Source organism: Chrysochloris asiatica, unplaced genomic scaffold, assembly GCF_000296735.1.
Source record: "Chrysochloris asiatica unplaced genomic scaffold, ChrAsi1.0 scaffold00093, whole genome shotgun sequence".
Classification (NCBI taxonomy): domain Eukaryota; kingdom Metazoa; phylum Chordata; class Mammalia; order Afrosoricida; family Chrysochloridae; genus Chrysochloris; species Chrysochloris asiatica.
This window is the reverse complement of record NW_006408611.1, coordinates 7,320,426-7,345,665: the sequence shown is the minus strand read 5'-3', so window position 1 is coordinate 7,345,665 and position 25,240 is coordinate 7,320,426.

The window sequence follows — 25,240 nt, the reverse complement described above, 5'->3', positions numbered from 1 at the left end:
GAACCGACTCCACGGTACTTAACAACAACAACAAATAGGGGGGTATAGGTCAGTTTGCTTGCTAAAACTGAAGAAGACTTGAAGCACTTACTGAGGAAGAGGAAGACATGAAATTAGATGGAATACATGAGATGAAGACATTTTAATTAAGTGAATTGACACAGTAGCTGCAACAGTGGGCTCAAAAGTTGTGAGCAGTTGCCAGCTTTGTATAGGACCAGGTAGTGTTTTGTTCTATTATATATACAGTTATCTTGAGTAGGAACTGACTTAAGGGTAAGTAACTGCAATGAATAATCGGGTCAATTAAAAATACAGTAATCATGGAATTGAAGTAATATGAATTGGGGAAGGAGGTTGGTGTTATAAAAGACATATGAGATGAGATGATAGTTTAAAGTAGAGTGATCACATTACAAAATGATCAAGATTTGTTTGGTTGCATTTTAAAATGCAAAACCAGCAGTGTTTGGAATTGGATTGATTGTGGAGTTAGTTATAGGCATTTAAGAAGAGGGAAATGCCAAGTGGAGTTTTCAGATTGCAAAGTTCAGATTCGGATACATATATGATCATGATGATCACTTGTTGAGGAGACTGAATGGGATTAAAATAAACTGGAGAGAGGTACAGTGAACAGACTTCCAAGTAATTGGAAGCAATTGAGAAAGCAATAGTTGGTGCACCCGGAGTGCCAGAATAGAATAAGACATTTTTGGTCATTTAGGAATTGTTTTGTTGACTGGAGCATTACTGAAATGATGGGCTGGATGGACTACATATTAAAAAGTAAAAACCAGAGGGATTTAAAGGTGAGGGATAATTATTGTCACTAATGATCTAGATGTATTGAAGAGCCTATCAGGTGCAATATTCAGAGAATGAAATTCTAGAGTTAATAATTTTGAAGATTTATAAGTTTGATATAAATGTCAAAAATGTAGGAGGTAACTTGCTGAGATTGAGAGAAGACTATTGAAAATGAAATCAAGTTATTCAGAGTTTACAATATGAGTACATTTCCCACACAGACATCGAAATCATAAAGGTTTGTGACAGAGGTCCAAAGGAAGAGGAAGGCAATTCCTGAAAAGGAAAAGTAACTGGCATCTCACTCTCCCTCACACTCAAATGCATTCAGTTACTGAACTCTGTATTTCAACTGCTTTAGTTTCTTTTCAGTCTACCCACTTATCTCCAATACTATCAGTACTTGTATCTTGTACTTGAACTCTAGCAATATATTTCCAATGGACTTCCTCTAGTAGATCTTTGTAACAGTTTGTTCATACATATGCAAGTACAATTATTTTTGTAAAGAAAAGTGTGCATGGCTTCCTCTTGTACTTAAGGTAGGCCAGAGAATTCTTTCTTTGTCCAGTAAGTCACTTCTATATTTCTAACACATCTCTTGTCACCTTCCCATTTATTTACTAGTATAGCTATACATTTCTCTTTATCAGTAACTGATAAATATCTCTTTCACTCTTGATCTTTAAGCATGTTATTTACACTATCTTTTTTCCTTTAATGTCTTCCTCATGTTGCATCTCCTGGTTAGCTCACTACTCCTATAGGTGAATCACAAATCATCCCTTAGATTATCTACTTTATAATCTACCCCCAAATTGAGGTACTATAGTGATTACTCTGTCTCACCATCTATAAATTCTGATGACATAAAAAAAATCTCAGTATCAATCTTCCAGTACATTCTTCAATTGCTGTTTAGTAGATCCAAAACAATGATATGACATTCCCTATCTGAGCTCTTTCAGTACCTGATGTAAGATAAAACGATGTGAGGCTATATGAACTAAATTAGAGATATAAGACTCTTAAAAAACTTTCAGCACATTTTAGACATCTATTTGCCATTGCAGTGACATTTCATTCCTTTTAGTCTGTAAATAGAGCCATACTGTGGCACTGTAAAGATAAGCACTGGAATGCTAACCTTAAAGTCAGTGCTTCAAACCCACCAGCCACTCCTCAGAAACCCTATCCAGTGTCCCTATGAGTAGGGACCAACTTGATGGCACTTAACAACAACAACAATGATCTGGGGATAATTTTCTTTGCAAGATAAATTACAGAATTAATTGTTGAACTTTTTAATTTTCTTTTTCATCTATATTATACCAAGGACTCAAAATAGTCTCATTTTAAATGAGAAAGAAATATCTCGAAAACAATACAGTAGACATTTTGGTTTCATTTCAACATATGACAATGAGAGCAAAAGGAAATATTAACGTTATTCTCTTTGGTTACCAAATACATAGTTTTTCAGCTTTTCAAAACCAGGCATGAGAATATAAATACTAAGTAAACAGCCAAACATAATGATTAATTTTAGAAATAAACAGTAGCTAAGACATCTCCATGTGTTACTGCTAGGATGATGAGGTAAATCATTTTTATACCTTTCTCCATCCTGCAGTTTACAAAACAGATGCTTTGGATGGAACTCTTGTAACATACTACCATATAATGACAAGGTCTGTGCCCTATTGGAGATCCCACATTGAAGTTACAGGGTCTGGGTGGTTAAAAGTGGTTTAATTGGGAACTGTCATAACTATTTTGTGTACTACTGGATGTAGGTCATATAGATTGAGATGTACCTTAAGCAATTTTCTCTTAATTTTATTCCATGATGGTAGGTTGTTTGATGTTGTAAGTATCCAAATCCAATGTATAAATCCAGAACAGCAATTCTAAACTAAATTTCTTTGATCTCATTCATCTGAATATCTCCTTTAAAAATGTACAAATTTTTGAAGTGTAAAAATGAGAAAAGAGAGGCCATTACAATTTCAGGACCAAATTAAAAATGCAAGAAGAAAACCTGAATGATTATTTATGGAATGCCCATGACTTTGAGATTCAATTCAGAATTTGCATATTTTCTGCTGTGAAATTTGGATTAAATTATCTGATGTCAGTGGAAGATGCCTCCAAGCAGGAATTTGGAATGGATGCACTTATGTATGTTCTACTTGAGAGGTGTTATTTATGTGTAGTTCAACTTCACAAAGATAGGACATTGTTGGATAGATATCACTCCTAGTCACAGATTTCATAATATATATTTTAGAAGCACATTTTAATCTTTACATCAGTATCTTGTGATGTGTAATTGAATACATAGATCAGTATCTACTCTACTTATTTCATTAAATTAACATAAGTGAGAAGATTCAGCCTAAGTTTTGCATATATGAGGGTAAGTCAAAAGTATTGCAACAAAATCAAAGAAAATTTATTAAGCAAAAACACCAAGACGTGAAACTGTTGTTCCTCATCTATTCACTTTTGAAGTCAGTGTTTCTGTCTCTCTAACCCTTCCCTGAAATGTTTTGTGCTCTTCAATTTCTACCATGTCACAGTAGCAGTTTGGGCATCCTCCAGGTACTCCAGTTGTGTTCCTTTTCAATGTTCTTTGAGTTTGGGGACCATAAAGAAGACAAAATGGCAAGAGAGAATCAATGAGTTAAGATTTCCCAGTGAAAATTTAAAACACTAGCCTTTTCTGCCCCAGAAGAATGAACACAAGTATTTTTGTGATGGAAAAAAGAAATTCTTTGATCAAACTTTCCTGGAATTTTTCTCATCAGTGGCTTTTTTTCATTTCCTTAAAACTTCATAATGTTTTATGATAAGCCTATTTCCTGTCAGAAAAGATATCAAGATTAGCCCTTTCGGATCCCAAAACAAAGTTGCCATAACCTTCTAAGCCTTCAAATGTTATTGAGCCAGGAGATCCCCTTGGTAACAGTTTGGGATGGAACATGCTCTCCAGATTGTGTTGATAAATTCAAGACTTATCCTTGGTTAAAATTCATTCAAAAATGTGTATCCATTAGTTTTCATCATGATTAAAAGACTTATGGAAAGATCAAATATTTGAGATATCTAACCTTTGCTCAATAAATTGGTACCCATTGAGCCAAAAGCTTACTGAGGTAAAGATGTTGGCGTAAAATTGAAAAATGCCAAGCCATGTGAGATACCAACGTCAGTAACTATGTAATTCTAACACCAGTTTGTAGATTTGGTCACATAGTCTTCAATCATTGAGGCTGATAGTCTTCACTTTTGGCTCATCTTGAGGTCTTCCAGTCTTCCTTTATAATCTTGGTCCACCTTGAAACCATTGTTCTGTTTGCAGCCACATTACTGTAAACTCCTTGCAAAGCTTCAGGGATCTGAAAATATGTTCGTTTATGTTCTGCTAAAAGAAAATAATATTCCTGACTTAAAAACCACTTTGTCTGGTACTAAAAGTATCATTTTTTAGAAGTTACATAAAGAGACTAAGACAAAAAGTTCATGGAAAATGAAATTAAGAGAAAATGAAATTTCTCCATGAACATTTTGAAAATTACATACAGTCATGAATTGATAGCAGAGAAATGTTAAAAACACATCTTTTACATGTATGAACTGGAAGCATAGTGGTATTGGTGGTTATGTGCTGTGTAGTTGATTCCGACTCATAGAGACCCCTTATAGGTTTTCTGAGGCTGTAAATCTTTACGGGAGCAGAAAGTCTCATCTTTCTCCATAGAACCCTGGTAGTTTCAAACTGTTAACCATGAGATCAGAAACTTGACTCGTAACTATTAGAGAGCTCCTTGGAAGCATGGTAATTTAGTTATTTAATTTTCAAGGTGAATTGCATATTTGATCCTTTGGTATTTGTATGTTATTTTTATTTGTGTTTAACTTTTCAAATGAATAGATTTAATTTACCTGGGTAGAATTGGACAGTGCTAATCAAAAAGGGCATATTCTTTACTGAACTCAACATGATTTGCATAACAATGAGTGAACTGTGGGGTTAGATTGTTTAACTACAAGATTTGGAAACATATGGAAAACCAGTTTCATATTGAAAATTAACAGTCCATTGCAAGGATTCTGGGTGTATTTCAGATTTAGTGCACTGATAAAAATATTCTTAGAAAGCAAGCTATTTGTTGTTATTCTTTTATTTGTTGGCTAATAACTGAGAAGTTTCTGTTAGGAGAAGCTCATTTTCTAGTTCACTGAGGAAGTAACAGTTGTATCTACACTTGTTTTCTTCTTACTGAGTGGATCAACAGTCATTGGACTTTGATTTTAAAGGATCCCTTTTGTGCTGCATGTTCTCACTTGTTACCAAAATCAGAGGCATAGAGTTGCTGAGTTTAAGAAGTACAAGTCAGTTTGAGAAGGCAGAATGAAAGAACAAAACAAAGGAAAACATGTGCTAACATATCTCAAGACATAAAATAAGAAACTCTGAGGCAAATATAAATAAGATTTCTAAAGAATAATTATCAAAGCTAATAGCAAATATGTAAATACATGTGCCTGTTATATTTTAATAATACAGAATTGGGGGAGGAATTTATGGATCAATTAATGGAGAAAGGTCAGTAAAAAGACTAGAAAGAAAAAATACACCAACTACTAAAGTCAGTGATGATGAAATTTAAGAATTTTGTCAACTTCTTCAGTTTCAAACTGATCAAACATAAAATCAAGATGTATAGATAATTCATGGTGATTGTAATGTGAAGGTTGGAAATAAAAGAAAAGATCAGTAGTTGGAAAACAGGGCATTGCAGTTGAGTGGATTCCAACTTATAGTGATCCTGTCTGAGGATTAACTGATGGGTTTAAACTGTCAACTTTGCAATTAGCAGTTCATTGCCACACTAGGGCTGAGCTGGCTTGAGGCAGTGTTTGTTAAATTTCTATGCTGTAAAGTATCTCTTTTCCCCTTCTCCTACTGCATTATTTAGAATAAAGTCACTATGTCAACACACACCTATGGAGGGGTATCTCCTTCATCAATTATTTGAAATACTTCTGCTGAGATTTGTCCAATTACCAAAACTTATCTATATAAAATGTAATTCTGATAGTGTAGTGGTTACGAGTCTGGTTGCTAACTTCAGAAGTTCTACACCAATTCCATGGCACACCACCACCACCATCTATCTAAAAATTCATTTGCTTCTATATTGTTATTTTTCAAGAATACAGACAATACACATTTAATGGTTTGAATTATAATCTATTCCCAATATTTGACATTTTTGTGTCTCCATTATTTCACCTTTGTTCATTGCGAGCTCTTTTAGAGTGCTCCTGTGTCCCTTGGGCTTACAACCAAAATTGTTGGTGGTTTTAGAACACGTCTTTATTCTCAAGCTAAAGAAGATTCTTGAGGCTTATATTGTGTACTCTTTTTCAGTCTTAAATTAATGATTTTTGCTTGGCGACATGGCTCATTGCATTAGAAAATAGCATTATAATGCAAGACTTGGGAACTAGTTGTGCTCATTACTACTGAGGTGCCATTGCTTCTATTTCTTCAGCTGATTGAGCAAGGAAATGTACGTGGGTACCTGGTGTAGTGCTGTAGGATTAACCCTGAACAGTTAACCAAAAGAGCAGTGGTTCAAACTCACAAGCAGCTTCTCAGAAACACTATACAGGTTCACTGTGAGTCATAATGGATTCAATAGCACATAACAACAACCACAACACCACACTAACCTATGCTTACACATACTCATATATCTATAAATATTTCTATATGTATCCATTTGAATATATATATAACACTTGTCTTTCACTTTGTCATACTGTGGAGATTTGTGTGTTGCTGTGAACGCTGGGAGATATGCGGTTGTTGTTGGGTATCATTGACTTGGTATTGATTTTTGACCCTTTGCACTACAGAAGGAAACACTGCCCAGTCCTGTGCCAACCTCACAATCATTGCTATGCTTGAGCTCATTGCTGCCACAACTGTGCCAATCCATCTCATTGGAGGTTTTCCTCTATTTCTCTGACCCTCTGTTTTACCAAGTGTGATATCCTTCTCCAGTGACTGGTCACTATTGATAATATATCTGAAATATGTGAATGGGCACAAATACAGTTCTCATTGGGAAGACATACCATTGGTATTTTAAGTACCAGCAAGGTCATCCTTGTTGACCTTGGTGAACAAGTTTGAGAGGATCTTCCAGATTAAAACATTATATGGTTAGCCATATAATGGTTATATAAATAGGAGGAGAGCATTGTCAGATACAGTTCCAGAAGATGAGCCTCTCAGGTTGGAAGGCACTCAAAATATAATTGGGGAAAAGCTACACCTCAAGGTTGAGCTGACTTCATGGCATGGATGGATTTTAGCTTTGGGATCTTCATTTGTTTATGTGGCACAATTCAAATAGAATCTAAAATTGCAAAAATCTATTAACAATCAGAATGTGAAATGTACAATGTATGTATCTAGGGAAATTGGCTTTAGTGTGCTGAAAAGTAGTTTTTGCCATTTTGAATCAGATAATCATATGGTTTATTATGCCAGGGAATGACAAACTGAAGAGGGATAGCATCACATTCATCATCAAAAATAGCATTTTAAGACCTCGCAGTAAAATGTTGTCAGTGATAGAATAATATGCATATGGCTCCAGAGAATCCGATTATTACCACTATTATTCAAACTTATACACTAATCACTAATGCAAGTGATGATGGAACTGAAAAATTCTACCAACTTTTTCTGTCTGAAATTGATCAAACATGCAATCAAGATGTATTGATAATTACTACTGAGTGTAATGTGAAAGTTGGTCCCATAACTGGAAAATATGGCCTTAGTGATAGCAATGATACTTGCGATCACATGATAGAATTTTGCAAGATCAATGACTTATTCGTTGCAAACATCTTTTTTTAAACAACATGAAATGTGACTATACACATGAATCTCACCAGATAGAATACACAGGAATCCAACTGACTACATCTGTGACAAAAGGCAATGGAGAAACTCAATATCATCAGCAAATTGTGAAACGGACCATTAATTGCTCGTTTGCTAGTTCAGGCTTTACTGATTGTTGCTGATGAGACTACTGTTTTGATCATGTTTGTTTGTTTTCCTTTCTATTATTTAGTGTTTCTCGGGTTCCTTTCACTATTTCTCTTGTCTTTATTTTTTAGGAGTCTTTTATTCCATGTGTATAGGTGCTTTTGATTGTTTATTTTTATTATATGCTTCTGCCTCTTTACTTTCAGTTAAAGCTATAATTACACATATATTTGACTTTTTGATATTTTCCAACATCTCTTTTCTATTATTTTTTATTTTCTAATATAGTTTCTGTATACATCTGTGTGTCTGTGGATCTTTTTCTCTCTTTTAATTTGTTTCAATTTCTCTTGACTTACTTTAAATTCCGCTGATTTTTAAGTGTCCCAAGATAATGCACTGGACCATAAGAGCGATTTGAATCACCAGGTCAGCGGTTCAAACGTACCATTCGCTCCTCAGAAAGTCTATGCCGGGTCACTATGAGATGGTAACAGACTTGAAGGTACTTAACAACAAGAGAGTCTGTTAAGGAAACTCTAATATATATCATTATTTTTATTTCTAGTACTCAACTTGAATGTTTCTTAAGAGTTTTCTTTTCTCTTCAGAAATTTCCCATTTGTACCAAAATTTTGTCCACATTTTTCCTCCTAGTTCTTCAATAGATGATAGTTATTATTGCAATGCCACTTCCTGATTGCTTCAACACAAACCAAGATTTCTTTGTATCATTTCTGTTGAGAGGTTCATCTGTTATGAATATGTTAGCTCAGTTATATGTGTGTGTATGCCTGTGTTCATGTGCATATGTGTGTTTGTGTACAAGTGCTCTTCATGATTATTGATTAAATGCCTGTCATTCATCATGTCTAACGAGATGAGATAGTAGCATTTATTCCTGGAAATGTACATGTATAGTCTATATTCTGTAATATTCTATATTAGAAGTACTGGTGTGGTGTTGTAGGATAAGCACTTGCCTCTAGTGTTGGTTTGAACCACAGGGTGGTAGTTCAAATCTATCAGTCATTCTTCAGAAACCCTGTACAGCATCACTATGAGTAGGAACCAAGTTGTCACGTAATAACAACAATCTATATTTAAGTAAATTTTGTGAAGAGATGAAGTAATCCAATCATCTATTAGTTTCATTTGATTTTTGTTATTGTATTCAGTTTGTCACTAGCTTGAATTTGCTTTAATGATAGCTTTTGCTTAGGTAAATAACTGGGGTCAAAAATGATGGGCTGAATATCTATATACTTACTCCCTCAGTTTTCAGTGCTTCCTGTGGGATAGTACCACAGGGATGGCAACTCCATCATTGCTATTATTTGAACTTGATCTTAATTGCACTTGGGATTAAATGCAAATTGGTAAGTGAAAGAAGACAATCTGAAAAGTCTACAAACTGTATGATTATGTTAATATCACCAACAGTCAAAAAATTATAAAGATTGTTTTTAAAGTTAACTGAGGTTTGGATAGGGAAAGATTAAATGGGAAATTACAAATTTTTGTTTGTTTTTCTGTTTGTTGATAAAACGATGCTGCTGTGTGATAGTCTAATAGTGGACACATGACAACATGCATTCAAATCACCTTGCTACACTGATAAAATAGATGTTATCTGAAGTCCCAATCCAGCCTCCTATTGGGTAATTACAGTGTATTAATATGTTTTGGGTGAAATTTTTCTCCTTGTCTTGATCTTACTATCCAAAGCAGACAAAGTGTTTTGGTTTCGGTTTTGGTTTTGGTTAGACTATACCAAACCCAACCCATTGTCACTGAGTCAGTTCCAACTGATAGTGGCCCCATATGCGTTTCTGAGATTGTAAACCTTTATGGGAGCAGACAGCTGCTTCATTCTCCTGTGTAGTGACTGACAGGTTTGACCCTTCAGCTTTGGAGTTATCAGCCCAATGCCTTGCACACAACACCACCATGATTCCTTCAGCTTTTCTTGAGATCATTGTTAAGAGCTATTAAGTTAGCTCCAACTCATAGCGACCCTCTGTAGGGTTTCCAAGGAGGGACTGGTGGGTTTGACCCGATGAACTTTCAATGAGCAGTGCTTATCCTACAGTGCCAAACCAGGACTCCTATTGGTAAGTGGTGCAGTGCTTATCCTATCTCACTACCAGGCCTCCTTCTGGCAATAATTGTCATTGTTATTATTAGGGAAGAACAGATTACAATTCAAGATCAAGAATGATTTAGGAAAAAGAAAAAAGAAGAATGATTTAGGCTGCAGTTCTTTGATATGAACAGCCTATTTTCAGCTGTGCCCACAGGCAGGCCTAGCTTTGGTCTTCATCCTCTTGGCCCTTCACTCCTTGGACTGGTCTCTGCATTGCTCAAGCAAGTATTACAGAGGTCTTTAGTTCTGCTAGTAAATGCCTCAAGGCACCCACTACATCAATCAGCCTTGGTCCCAATATGGAAAGCTCTTTTGTTCCAAGGTTTGCATACCAACTAGAATCACCTTGCTCCATGGGCCAGGAAGCCACTGCACCATCCCATGTCAGTTCATGGCTCTGCTGTTGCTGTTCCTGTGCTGCCACCTTTTACTGTCTCATGCTGTCTCCTGTGTGGCAGCCCTTTGTTTCATAAATCTAGGAAACTCTCAGCTCAGGGATCCTGGGTCCATAGGATGAATGCTGTGCCTAACGCTTCTTCTTGGTGGTAGTGAGCCCCCCTTCCAGGATATCAAGGTGCCAATTATAGAAGCAAATAACTAATCTTTTTACTATGAAATAACTTACATTCAGATCGTGGGAAATAAATGATAAAATACAAATATTTGTTTGGTTTGGCTATTGCAACGCAATGAATAGCTTTTGTACAGCTTTTCAATCCTTGGTTTTGTAAATCCCATAAAATGCTTGTTTTTGTTACTGAGTGCCTTTGAGTTGGTTCTGACACATAACAACACTGTATAGGATTTCTGAGGAGTGGCTGGTGAGCTTGAATCACCAACTTTGTGGTTCAAACCGATCTTGCAGTACAGTGCATTAACCCACGATGCTCACCACACCAGGACTCAATAAAATGATTGGCAGGGCCATAATCTTTGCAAATGATTGGTTTATTGAGCCCCTCACAGCTTGAGGATCAGTTGATTTACTATGCAAATAAATGCTTGAAAATCCACTCAGGAGGCTAGACACCCTTGAAGTTAGCTATTATATTCGTCAGTTTTACCATCCTGCTTTACTTACTACCATTACTTTAGAGTTGGGATCACTGAGCCAAGAACCCACTAGACCCATAAAATAGCTGTAGCACTGAAACAAAATGAACATAATCCTTGTGAACAGTTGATTCTAGTAGGCATAGGAACCTCATTCCTAGAAGTCTTAACAAGACATAGTCTATCTGCATGTGCAGTGCAGATAGATGGACAGATTACACAGCTGTCTACGGAGAAAATTAAACTAGGAGGCAGAAGATCATCTGAGAAATGTTTTTGTTTCCTGGTAGAATCAAGAAATATTTTTTAGAAGAGGTACCATTTTTGAGTAGTGTCTTGAATGGTATGCATAAACTGGAAGGAAACTTACAACGTGGAGTGGACAGTGACTTCAAACTGCCAAAATTTTGGTTTGCAGCTAAGAGCTTCCATCAGTGTGCCACCAAACTCACCGCCATGGAGTTGGTTCCCACTCACAGAGACCCTGAAGGACAGAGTCTAATTGGCTCTTTGTGTTTCTGAGACTAAAGCTTTATGAGAGCAGAAAGCTTCACCTTTCTCCAACTCAGTGACTGCTGGTTTCAATCTCCTGACCTTGCAGTTAGTAGCCTAACTTGTAACCCACTACTCCACCAGGCTCTTGACTGTGCAGCCAGGACTCAAATAATACCTGAAGCATATCTTAAATATTTAACATTATCATATCAAGTACCTTGGACAATTAACCCAATAATTAAGTTCCATCTTGGGCACCGAATTATTCATTTCCATGATACAGAAATCATTTTTTTAAATGCAGCTCTCAAGCACTCTACCCTATCCATTCATTATCTTGACACTTGCCCATCCTCTACCTTTGGTAACTTTTCCTTTCAGTTTGGTGGAAGGTTACTTTCAGAGAACATAGTCCCTAATGTATATATCCACCACTTGTATAACCTTATATGCATGTGAAAGTTAGACAGTGAATAAGGAAGACCGTAGAAGAATTGATGCATTTTGTTATGATGTTGGAGGAGAATATTCAAAAGAACCAACAGATCTGTGTTGGAAGAAGTGCATCCAGAGTGCTCCTTGGTGGCCAGGATGGCCAAACTTCGTCTCTCATACCTTGAACATATTGTCAGGAGGGACCAGTCGCTGGAGAAGGATAATCACGTTTGGTAAGGTGGAGGGTCAGAGAAAAAGAAAGAGACCCCCAGTGAGATGGATTGGCCAAGTGGCAGCTTCAATGGGCTCAAGCATGGCAATAATTGTGAGGTTGGCCCAGGATCGGGGAGTGTTTTGTTCTGTTGTGCATAGGGTCTCTATAGGCCGGTACCGAGTACATGGCACTTGACAACAACAGTGTGTAGATACTTTTCAGAGGAAAGAAAGCTTTGAACCACTGTGCTGCTGGATGGGAGGTCTGGGCCTTAAGAGCTTCGTAAGTGCCCAGGAGAAGCAGCATATTAGGATGAAGAGGTGACCAGGCTGTGGGCTGGGACTGGAGTGGGAACAGCTGGAGGAGAAAACCCTTAAGTCAGGAATGGGCTCTCAAACACAAAAATAATTATTTTAACTTGCTGAATGAGCTCTCAGAGCTGTCAACAGAAACTACCATGCTTGATAGGAAGTACTCAGTCACCCACCACCCCCACTTCAGGTGGCTCCCGGAAGAGGTATCCTACCTGCCACATTTTAATTAGGCATCTAATTTTACCGGCTTAGTTTTCCATCTCAAGTGTTCGTGTAACTAGGGCCAACCCAGAGTGAGTGTTGTATGCTGCTATTGGATTCCCTTAGTGATACTACAGGAGAGTGTAGAACTTTCCTATCACGCTTCCTAGGCTGTGATCTTTATAGAAGCGGGTGCCAGATAATGTCTTCTGTGGAGCCAGTCTTTGGGAGACCAATTTAACCACTGTAGCATCAGAACTCCTTGAAAAAAGTATAATCCATTTTCATAGAGTTGACTCAGACTCATAGAAACTCTAAGTTCTTGTTGTTAAATGACTCTTAGTGACCCTTTATATGGTTTCTGAGGATCAGCTGCTGAGCTTGAACCATGACCGTGCAGTTCAAACTGACCTGGCAGTCCAGTGCATTAACCCACAACGCCATACCAGGGCTCCTGAAACTATAAGACAGGATAAACTGCTCCTTGGGATTTTCAAAACTATAAATCTTAATAGGAGTAGACAGCTTCATCTTTCTCCTTCACGGTAATTGGTGGATATCCTGCTGGCCACCCTACAGCCTACTTGCAAACCTTGGTGGTCAGCCCCTGAGGGCAGTAGTCCAACTCACATTTGGAAGGGCAGGCCTTCCATTTTGGTGACTTGCTTGTTAATCTCTTTGTGTCGCTCTTTGGTTATGATTTTCTCCAAGAACTCATTGTCTCCTTTAATGAGCCTGGTGCATCCTGTCTCGGGGTCCACCACCTTGCGGATAACACTCTGCCTGGCATCCCAATCCTCTGCATCACCACACCAGCTCTCTCTCTCTCTCTTTTTTTTTTTAATTTTCATTGTGAATTGAGTGTGTACAGGGCAGATTATCAGTTTTACATTCAATAAATCATACACCTTGTTTCATTACAATGATTATAATCCCCTCCATGTCCCATCAGTTAACAGTATTTTTCCCTATTCACTTTATAGCTTTTTTTCAAACACTCAGACATATATAATAATTTCACCACCAAAGGGCACATTCTGCAAGTCTGCCTCCTGGCCACCAGCTCTCAGTCCCTCTCTTTCCATGAATCTAGAGTCCTGAGCTGTTCCCGCTCTCCATGTCCACATCTCTGCCTTTATCACTGATGTTGCTGCTTCTCTGCATAAGGTCCCACATTCTGCTTGTGCTCTTCTCCCTTGATGGTCCTAGGGTCCTCTGTTTCTGGACTGTACAATTAACTACTCCCCCATTTTGGTTACAAAACTTCTACCTTTACAATTGTGACAGTCTCAATTAGTCATGATAATAATTACTCCTAATTCAATCATAAGACTCTTATCCCCATCACTTTTTACCAGATCCATCTAGATAAGATGAAAACTTCTCAGTGGGGACTCTGTTCCCTCACACACATAGGATTAATACTTGATGTGAACACTTCTTCCCTCTCTGCTGGTATTTTGAGCTACTACCTCCATGAATATATAGGTCAAGTTCATCAAATTGTAGTAATTTACCCTCATTTCCTTTATAAAAAATGTTTTCTTTTTTATTTTTCTCTAAAAGAGTTCTGATTATCAAACCATCCAGGCTAGGTCAGATGGGTACTATCTGCAAGTTTGGGTGTTCTTGTGCATCTTCCCTCACTTCATATCAGCTGGAAGCTTCACTCTCAGCTCTAGTCCTCTGTGGCTATGTCCTTGTCCCTGGGCTCAGGTATCTCCAGGTCTCACCACACTTTGGACCAACCAGCCCATCCTTTTCCCTCTCTCTCATCTCCAGGTCAATGGGAATCTATGGAACTTGGTTGAACCCAGCTCATATCTTCGTTGCTGCCTTTTTCCCTCTTCTACTCACCAGTAGACCAATGTGGTCGCCGGCAAACTTGCATGCCCATTCATGTGTTACCTTTGAGTTTCAGTCTTAGAGGGAGATTTATCCTGAAGGGACTTGATTTGGCTTCCTTGCGAACAACTTGCTTAATCTTGTGGTAGCCAATCATACTGCCATTTTTGTTTTGGGTTTTTCCTGATGATCTTTCTTTGAAGATGTATCTTCTGTCTCTCTAGCTGTTTCAGGTGGGTCTGCTTGTCCTTTCTAGTGGAAATGTCCCACCTCAGAAGGTTCTGGATGGAGCTCAGGGTTCCACCTAAGGTCCTATATACTGCAAAGGCTCCGCAAGAGGCCTATGTCACTAGGCAAGTTGTAGAACCCCTTATAGGTATTCCAATCAGTTATAGGCTAAAGATGGGTTTACAAGCTTTCTGTAATCATGTTTCCTGACATTCCTTTCTATCTCACTCAAGTGTCTATTTTACAATAGTAGACAAAGGAAACCAATATTCATAAGACAGTCAGGCATGTTAGTATTATTTCCACTCTTCAGACTATTTTTCGATCCCTGTATCACAGAGCCCCGTTGTTCCAAGGTTGAGCATGCATCACTATTTACCTCTATCCCATTTAGACCATGCAAACCTGTCTCAGTGTTCCCCAATCTACCTTGTCCTTCCACCCCCTTCCCCTTCTTGTATTGCCATCCCTAACACATGAACTATGATGTATCTGCCCCCTTACCCTGTGCTCTATCATCGCCTTCTTCCACCTCCTCCAAATCCCCCACACCACCCCCAATGGTAACCAACAAGGACTTTTATTTTTTTTTACCATTTAGCATGGGTATCTTTTCTTAAGCTTTTACAATAATGGTCTTATGCAATATATGTCCTTTTGTGACTGACTAATTTCATTCAGCATAATGTCCTTGAGGTTCATCCATGTTATGTTATGGCTTACAGCTTCCTTGTTATTCTTCAAGATAGCATAATATTTCATTGTGTGTATGTACCACAGTTTGTTTATCCATTCTTCCATTAATTTGCACTTAGGCGATCTCCATCTTTTTGCTATTATGAATAGTGCTGTTATGAACATTGATGTGCATATATCTACTGGTGTTATGGCTCATATTTCTTGTGGATACACACCAGCTATCTTAATACTTATTTTATACTTGTGGCAGGGAAGTGTATGTAGAAGATTCAATTAGTGATTTCATTATAGATATGTCCTTACCAAAGGAACATCGCCAGCCCTGGCATTGGTAATCAGAGATCACAAATGCAATTATCCACTTCTTACATATGCATAATTACCCATTTTCTACAGTGAAAAGAAAGAATAATAGCTTGGTTATTCAAAGCACTACTTCTAATCCTTAAACGCTCTCTATCAATGGAATGAACTCAAACTGCAATTCATTCCAGTACATTGACAGTTATATGTTAGAGATAAAGCACAATAATGTCTTCAAAGGAACAGCATGATTTATACATTTGTACATTCATTTATTCATTTTTCACATATTGATAATTTCCATACCTCAATCAGATTTTTTAAAAGATACAGTTGGATTCAAAATCTTTTTTTTTTTTTTGGGAGTATAGTCCTTGTTCTCTAACTCCAAATATTACCATTCTCATGTCATTGCAAGATTTAAAACGTTTGTAGCTTTCATCTTGTTTTAAATTAGAGTTTATGGTCTAGATCAGTCTAAGGTTTATAGAAAAACTGTGCAAAAAGCTCAGAGAGCTGTTGCATACCGTTTTTCCTCTGCCAAGTTACTCCTTCAAGGAACATCTTGCATTCTTTTATACTTGATTTAACTAATAAACCAGTGTAGAGACAGCATCATTAGCTGAGGTCCATTGTTTACTGCAGGGTTTACTCTTTCTGTTATAATTATATAGATTGTGTCCAATGTCATGTAATGTGTCCAACATTACAGTTTCATGCAGAATAATACTACCGCCCTAAAAGTGTTCTGTGAAATGTAAGGGTCTGCTACTGTATGGTCAATTCTACAACATGCTTTTAAACTCAAAATTGTCAACTTTATTATTGTAATTATTGCTTATATTATTCCCTTACATCAGCATATTTATGATTATTTTGGAAATGTATTTATGTGGTCATCTGTTTTTAATACCTAAGATAGTCCCAAAATATTTGTTATACATGTTGCTATAATAAAAAAGCTTGTAAACATCTCTTTGGATACATGATAAAAAGATTCTATATTTTAGAATAGAATTGATGCTTAGCAGGATATATGCATTTTTGTTTTTCATCTGTTACTATTTGAGTGATTGCTAATAATATATTGATCTTCAAAGCTGCTTTAAACAATTGACATACTGATAGGAAATTAGGAGAGGCTTTATGCTTCTAAAAGTCTGCCTATCATTTGCACGGTAAGTCTTTTGCATTGTCTCCAGTTAAATGGTATTTCATCTGTTTTAATTTGTATTTCTACAACTATTATTCTTACCAAAATACTATTGATTGCTATTATTTAAAGACTTATTAGTCTTACTGGCCAGCCAGAAACTCTATAAAGGTCACTATGATTTGCAACTGACTCCATGACACTTAACAACAATATATATATATGTGTGTGTGTCTGTGTGTGTGTCTGTGTGTGTGTGTCTGTGTGTCTGTGTGTGTATGTCTGTGTGTGTGTTGCACTGTGGGCTAATGCGTCAGACTGCAAAGTCATGTGAACTGCAAGGTCGGTGGTTGAAGCTCACCAGCTGCTCCTTGGAAACCCTATCCAGGGTCAGTATGGGTTGGAACTGTCTCGACAGCACTTTAACAACATCAGTAGGCACACATACACATATATATTATGCATATGGCTTTATATTCTGTCTACATATATGTATTTGATTGTCAGTATTTATTCTTTGCTGTTTAAAATTTTCCTAATTTACTTCTTTTAACTGTTGTCTAATACTTTCATTCTTTTAACAAATTTCATTTTAAAAATTTAGATAGGCAAAGATATTATTTGTGGTTTTGTTAAAAAAGAAGTCCATTCATATGACCTGCATTTTCTTCTAAAGAAGTAAGCGCATGTTATTCACATTTATATCTTTATGTACATAAAATAACATTCTGTGGCTATTCTGGGGAGGGAAATTTTTATTGTTCCAAAAGTGTAACAGTGTTTGTGGCACCATTTATTTACTTATTTATTAATGAGCACACATCTGTTCGTTTGTCATACTGTGATTATTTGAATATTGCTTTGCCAGCAGTACCAGCAGGAGCATCCATGGTAAACAAGTTTCACTGAAGCCTCCACTATAAAAGAGACTATGAAGAAAGTACTGACAATCTTTTTTCGAACAATGGTTGATGAAAATCCTAGGGAGCCCAACAGAGATGTGTCTGATACAGTGCTGCACGCTCATTTCAAAACTTCTAACCTTGTAGTTCACAGTCCAGTGCTAATCCTATGAAGCCACTGAGTTCCCTGCTCTTCCTATTTTTTGTTGTTGCTGTTAAATGCCGTTGAGTCAGTTCCAACCCATAGCGACCCTACATAAGGTTTCTGAGGGGGAGCTGGTGAACTTGACCCACTGAGTTTACGGTTCACACTGACCTTGCAGTTCAGTGCATTAACCCACAGCGCCATACCAGGACTCCTACTTGTTGTTGTTGTTAAGTGCTGTTGAGTCAATTCCAACCCATAGCGACCCTATATAGGGTTTCCAAGGAGCAGCTGGTGAGCTTCAACCACTGACCTTGCAGTTCACATGACTTTGCAGTCTGACGCATTAGCCCACAGTGCCACACCAGGGCTTCTAACAGGGTTTCTGAGGAGCAGCTGGTGTACTTGACCCCCTGACCTTGCAGTTCAGGGCATTAACCCACAGCACCACACCAGAACTCCTCATAGGAAAGTGTTATTCTTTCCTCACAGGCAGTGTACAAGTCCTCTTACTTGTGTATCAATAATATCATGGCATGTGTTCAATTCTCAAGGCTTCCTCAACAAAATCCCTGTTGTTTTCAAAGGAATTGTTGTGAAGATACCAGCTTAAAGTTAGTAGTGAAGTCTGTGAACAGAGAGGCAGTGGAGCTAACTGGATGATCTGACAATACTGATTGAGAAGTACTGATTTTTAAGTTAATGAATTGACTTGATAAATCACCTAACAACTATTTTAAGAGAAAAGCATTGCATATGTGTGTGTGTGTGTGTGTGTGTGTATATATACACACACACACATACATACATACCCTATACAGGGGTCACTATGAGTCAGGACCAACTCGATGGCACCTAACAACACCAACAACAATGTACATATATGTATTTTTTTTTTTTCTTAAATTTCTTTCTTTAGGTTTCTTACAAAGAAAGATCTGAAATTCCTAAACTGAATCTGTAAAGTAAGTACCAGCTAGTAAGGATTTCAGAACAGTTCATAAAGCCTCATTAGTACATAAGACTAGAGGAGGTGCATGACTGAGACTAAATATTCCCCTTTCCATGAAACAATTTTCATTACCCAGTTCTTCTACATTCAATCAAAAAGAAAACTCACTTCCTAAAATATTTAATGTCTGAAATATTAGTCAAAGTGAATTCATGTCACATTTATGATAGAGTTGTCAAAGTTTAATTCCTTCATGGTTTTATTGAACTGATAGAATTGTGGCTGTTGGGTTATTGAACTTGGATTTTTTTCCCATCAATATAGAAAGGGCTGCAAAAGTTAGAGTAAGAGTTAGAGAACACCACACAGCAATAATTGGAAAACAGTAATATTTTCATAGAATAGATGGATCCATGCTGAATTATGTTATTGTTGTCGTTATTTGCCGTGGAGTCAGTTCTGACTCATAGCGACCCTGTACAGGGTTTCCAAGGCTGCAAATCTTTACAGGAGCAGAAAGCCTCCTCTTTCTCCCACAGAACAGCTGGGAGTTTTGAACTGCTGACCTTGTGGTTCGCAGCCCAATTCATAACCACTATGCTACCAGAGCATAGAAATTCTTAACTTTGTTTCAGTTGATATAAACACATACAAAAGAAAACTGTAGATACAATTTCATACCTTAAATCTGAGAGTACTATTATAGGTATACAATGAGATTTCTATTTTTTAGAAAAAAGAAAAGAGAAGGGTGATCCTTTTGTGAACTCTCACAGTGCTAAAATAAGTGTTGGTAAGAGAATTCTAAATAGGAATTTTTGTCTTACTTATTATCCAAAGAACCTTCCTGCTAAATTGTGTGCAAAGTCTAAAATAAAATCTAGCAAAATATAGACTTTTTATATAGCTGCTTTGTTCAGATAAAATAGTGGCTTTCTCTATTCTGGTTCAAACTCATCAGTGGGTCCTCAGAAACCCTATGAAAGGTTGCTACCTGTCATTGGCATTTAAGACATTAAACGTCGATGGCATTTAAGAGCAACAACTATTCTGTATTCCCTTATTTGAAATTTAAAGTGTCTTCTTGTTCTGCTTAGACGTTTAAAACAAAATATGTTTTTGCTCACTTTGATCATAAACTTGGTTAATCAGTAAGAGAGAGAGAAATAAAACATATGTGTGGCAAAGGTAGGTGAAGTAAGAAGATCATGAACCTAGATAAAATCTAAGTACTCACCATGGATTGGATATGGTGTCAATTATTTTAGCCTCCTCACTGTACACTAAGCACTGGATTACAATGTGGGTTTGAACAGTGAGGTCGGCAGTTGAAACTCACCTCTCACAGCTCAAAAGCCCTATACAGGGTCACTATGAGTCGGAAATAACTCTGTGGCACTTAATAGCAAACACATATAACCCAAGCTTGGATGTCATGAGGTTCCTTCATTGGTGGAAACTATGATACAAACTACCTGTCTCTTAAGTATAATTGTAGTAAATATCTTATAGATGCTTTTTTCTTTACCTCTGTAAAAAGCCTTGCCATTAATGGCTCCCAATGTGATTAGTAACCTCTGTGAGGCTGATGGGGTGTTGGACACTCACTTATTCCTTAGTCACTAAAATGGCTGCTCCTGCTTTATTGAGAAAAGGCTGGTTTCCATTAATTTTTTTGCCTGAATCATAGTAAGAGGACATTCTTAATCAACCTCAGCAAAACCTAAGCAAATCTATTACATTTAATGACATCTTAATGCGGGAGAAAGATGAGGCTTTCTACTCCCGTAAGGATTTACACCCTCGGAAACCCTGTACAGGGTCGCTATGGGTCGGAACCGACTCGACGGCACTTAACAACAACAACAATAAAGAGTCATAAGTAAAACAAACCAAGAGGCCTGATTATTCTGACCCACTTGGCTAGATTACTTCCCAGGGAAACTCTTGTTTTGCTGCCAGAAAATAGTGGAGAAATGCAGTGTCAGAAGAGCTAACTGACAGATCTAGAAAGAAGATGAAACTGTTTCCTCAATTTGTTCCAAAATTAATCTCCTTAACCATCATTCCCTGTCCCAAAGTTCACCTCTTTCCTGGATGGAAGATATTAAAGATAAACAATCATTTAATGCGCAAGCCTCCTCAAGTCTGGTACTTTGGACATGCTTTCAGGAGAGTTCAGTCTTGTTGAAGGATATCATGCATGGTAAAGTGGAGGGCCAATGCAAGAGAAGAAGACCCCCAGTGAGATGGATTGACACAGAGACAACAACAATACGTTCCAGCATAACGATTGTGCAGATGGCAGAGGATGCGGCAGTGTTTTCGTTTTGTTGTGCATATGGTCACTGTGAGTCAGAACTGACTCAACACCACCTAACAATAACACCTCGAGTCAAAAATATCCCTAGTAATTTCTTGGACCAAAATGCCTTACAATTTTTTTCCCACCTGTAATCACTGTTTTCGCACAAATCTGTGTATGTTTCTGTCTCCTTATTTCCCACTTTTACATTTTGTACTTATCTTTCAGAGCCCGACCTAACAGCTAGCCCCTTTAGTCTCTAGTGAAGTCTCCACAATCTTCCTTCAAATAGAATTAATCAAATTTGCACTCCCAAAATGCCCTGATAATGTATTTGTAATCGTAAAATGATTTTCTTATTGTCCTTTTTGTATCTTATTTTATTAATGTGTGAGTTTTGTTACCTAGAGTATATCCTAGTTTTATCAGGGTGAGAACCATGTCTTCATAACTATTGGGAAACCCACAGAGATTGTAATTAGATAAACCAAGAATAAAAATCTAGCTTACAAGGCTGTGCTGTGGTAAGATTTTGGAATATTTTTCAAATGTTTTCTATTCTAAGATAATTGGAGTCCTAGTGTGGTTAATTTGTTGGACTGCAAGTTTGGTTTGAACAACAAAGTCGATGGTTCAAGCACACCAGCTGTTCCTCGGAAACTCTGTACAGGGTTGATATGAGTTGGAATTGACTCAACAGCACTTAACAACATCAAGAACATTCAAAGATACTCAAAATAGATAAAACAGAACAAGTTTATCTAAATAAGTATCACAACTCTCTGGTGGCATTTAAATTACAAGGTTTTTTGTTTTGTTTCTGGCACCAGAGTTTAGGACTTTTTAATTTGTCCCAAAGTCTCTGAAGCAAAAACCATGATAAAACATCCTGCACTTGCCTTTACACCCCCAACTAACAAAACAAAACAAAACAAAAAAACTATTTGTAGGAAAAAAATGGTTTTGTACATGGGATAAATCTTAATATAAATTCAAATCCAGTCAAAACCACAGGGCAGCTCTCTTTGAAATGTGTTCCGTAGGATATCTGAATCCATCACAGGGCTACTTTCTCAGAATGTCCTCAGAAGGCTCTTGTCATGATCCAATAACAGAGTAAAAACCCCAGAGTCCTGGCTTTCAAATGGAAGAGGGAAAAAACAGGGACGGAAGATCTACTCAAACTTCGTCTTCTTTCCTTGTGGCTTGTGATCTCCTCCTTTTCCTCTGCCTCCCCGGAAGCCTCCTCGCCCTCCAAATCCTCCCCGGTCTCTGCCACGGCCACCTCTGCCTCCAAGTCCTCCTCAGCCTCCACCTTGTCCCCCGAAGCCACCTTCGCCCTTAGGCTTGGCCCAGTCCAAGGTAACTTTGTTTCATCAATTTCCCCATCCTTCATGGCCTCCTTGGCGGCTTTAGCATCTTCTTCACTGTTGAAGTCTACAAACACAAACCCTTTGGAGGAGCCGGTTTCGCGGTCTGTGACTATCCTAGCGAGAATAGACCCATCAAATGACTCCTTTGTCCTTCACCGTCCCCAGCCGCCATCATGGTGAAGCTCACGAAAGCCGGGAAAAATCAAAGTGATTCCAAGAAGCTGGCTTCTCCGCCCAAAGAGGTAGAAGAAGATATTGACGATGAGGAACTGTCAGAAGGTGAAGAAGAAGAAAGCAGTGGACAAGAGATTGTCATTCCTCAGAAAAAAGGCAAGAAGAATACCACACTGCCATCAAAGAAGGTGGTTTCCCCCACAAAAATGGTAGTTGCCACACCGTCCAAGAAATCAGCTGTCACCCCTGGCAAGAAGGCAGCTGCCATACCAGCTAAGAAGACAGTTACCCCAGCCAAAGCAGCAGCAACACCTGGCAAGAAGGGGGAGCCACCCCAGGCAAAGCAGTGGTGGTGACCTCAGGTAAGCAGGGAGCTGCTCCTCCAGCCAAGGGGGCAAAGAATGGCATGAATGCCAAGAAGGAAGAGAGCGATGAGGAAGATGATGAGGATGAGGATGAATTTGAGCCCATCATGACGAAAGGAGCAGCTGTCCCTTACTTTGAAGATGAGGTAACTTACAAGTTTTAAGAAGCGAAACTACGGACCGATCCAAAACCCAGTGCCCAATTTTGAGATCTCGACCCTAAGGAACAGAGTAGAATTGATGCATAGAGCTTCTAAGTTTGTAAATGTCTATGGAAACAGACAGCCTCTTCTTTATCATGTGGAATGACTGGTGGGTTCTAAATGCTTTCTGTTAGCAACCAAACAGTTAGCTCACTGCATCATCAGGGTTACTAAACTACATCTGTACCTAAAAATAGACAATAAATAACAGTTGCTAGTTTGTGACTCTAGTAAAAAGCAATTTAAAAAATAATTGTCTTCACATATGTTGCTAAGTGTCATCTAGTTGGTTCTGATTCATGGGAACCCTAGTGTTTCCCAGGAGTGACAAGTGTGTTTGAACCTGCAAAATTTTGGTTATCAGTTGCTTACCCTGAAACTCTAAACCAGTACTCTGTCTTGACCTCTATATTTTTATAGCCTGTGTGAAAAATAACTTTGGAAAAATCCTTTGTTTACAGTGATACTTCATTTTCTGCTGTGTAAAATTGAGTGTTAATACATGCCCCTAAGTACATCCTAAGAAATATACACACAAATGCATGTGTATGTATTTGTTTAAATAAAGTGGTGCACACACGCCCATACTGCAGAGTGCTGAGAGATCTCTGCCGATAGTAAAACTTGTATATTTACCATCATAAAAACCTAACACATGTTCTTACTGGGATAGAACCTGAGTAATTGTTTTGAATGAATGACTACATTTGTCCTAGTATTTGGCATTGGTCAAATGGTACTATCTATATCATCACCAATGATATGCATTTGTGATATGGATGCTGATGCTCAGAGGTGGTGATGTAGGTCTTGACTGTTTAACTATATGAGGCATAGACAATAGGGGAAGAAAATCATTAAGCCTGCCCTCGTTAACCTTACATTTCCATTTACTTAACTAACCAGGCAAGACTGTACAAAGTGCAACAACTCAGGAATTTCATGTTTATTGCAATCCATTTCAGAATATAGATAGATTGATTTTGAAAAGTCACACACCAGTTTGGGGGAGATTTAGGTACTTTATATTTTGCTCATTCTTATTGTTGCTAAGTGCCATCAACTGGGTTCTTCATCAGAGGTGAAGCTTCGTTTTCAAAGGGCTGCTTTCAGGTGAAAGTATGATGGAGCAAGATCAGGACTATAGGGAGGATGCTTTAACACCTCAAAAAATAAGTTTTTGCAGAGTGTCAACATTGTGAGCTGAGGTGTGTGAACATGCATTGTCATGAAAGATCACAATGCCTTTGGATAGCCCTGTGATTAATCTGAAGTTTAGGCTTCAGCGCTTCAGGGAGTAGCTCATTGTGAACACTTTTTCCTGGTAGTATTCCAGTACTGGACCTTGAGAATTCCAGAAAACTGTACGCTTCAATTTTCCAGTTGATGGTTGATTTTGAACTTTTGTCTTGGTGGGCAAATGAAGATATTTCCATTTCATATGCTGCCGTTGAATCTCAGACTCCTAGTGATGAATTCCTGTCTCTTCACCAGTAATTCTTTTTCTAAAGAAACTTCTACCTTTCTTCTAGTACCAGTCAAAATTTTGTTTGTAGATGTCCAAACGCTTCTCTTTATCTTATTTCATCTCACACAAAACTCAAATCTGTCATGAATTATTTCACAGGCAGAGCCATGGCTGATGTACAGATGATTTGCTACATAACCCACTGTTACTCATCTATTGGACAAAATAATTTTATGTGCATGCTCAATATTGTCATCAGCCATAGACATGGACGTGCATTTTAATGTAACGGGAAGTTGGATCATTATTGACTTATCATTGTATGTGAGGGTTTACATATATGTATCTCTCTCTCTCTCTCTCTCTCTCTCTCTCT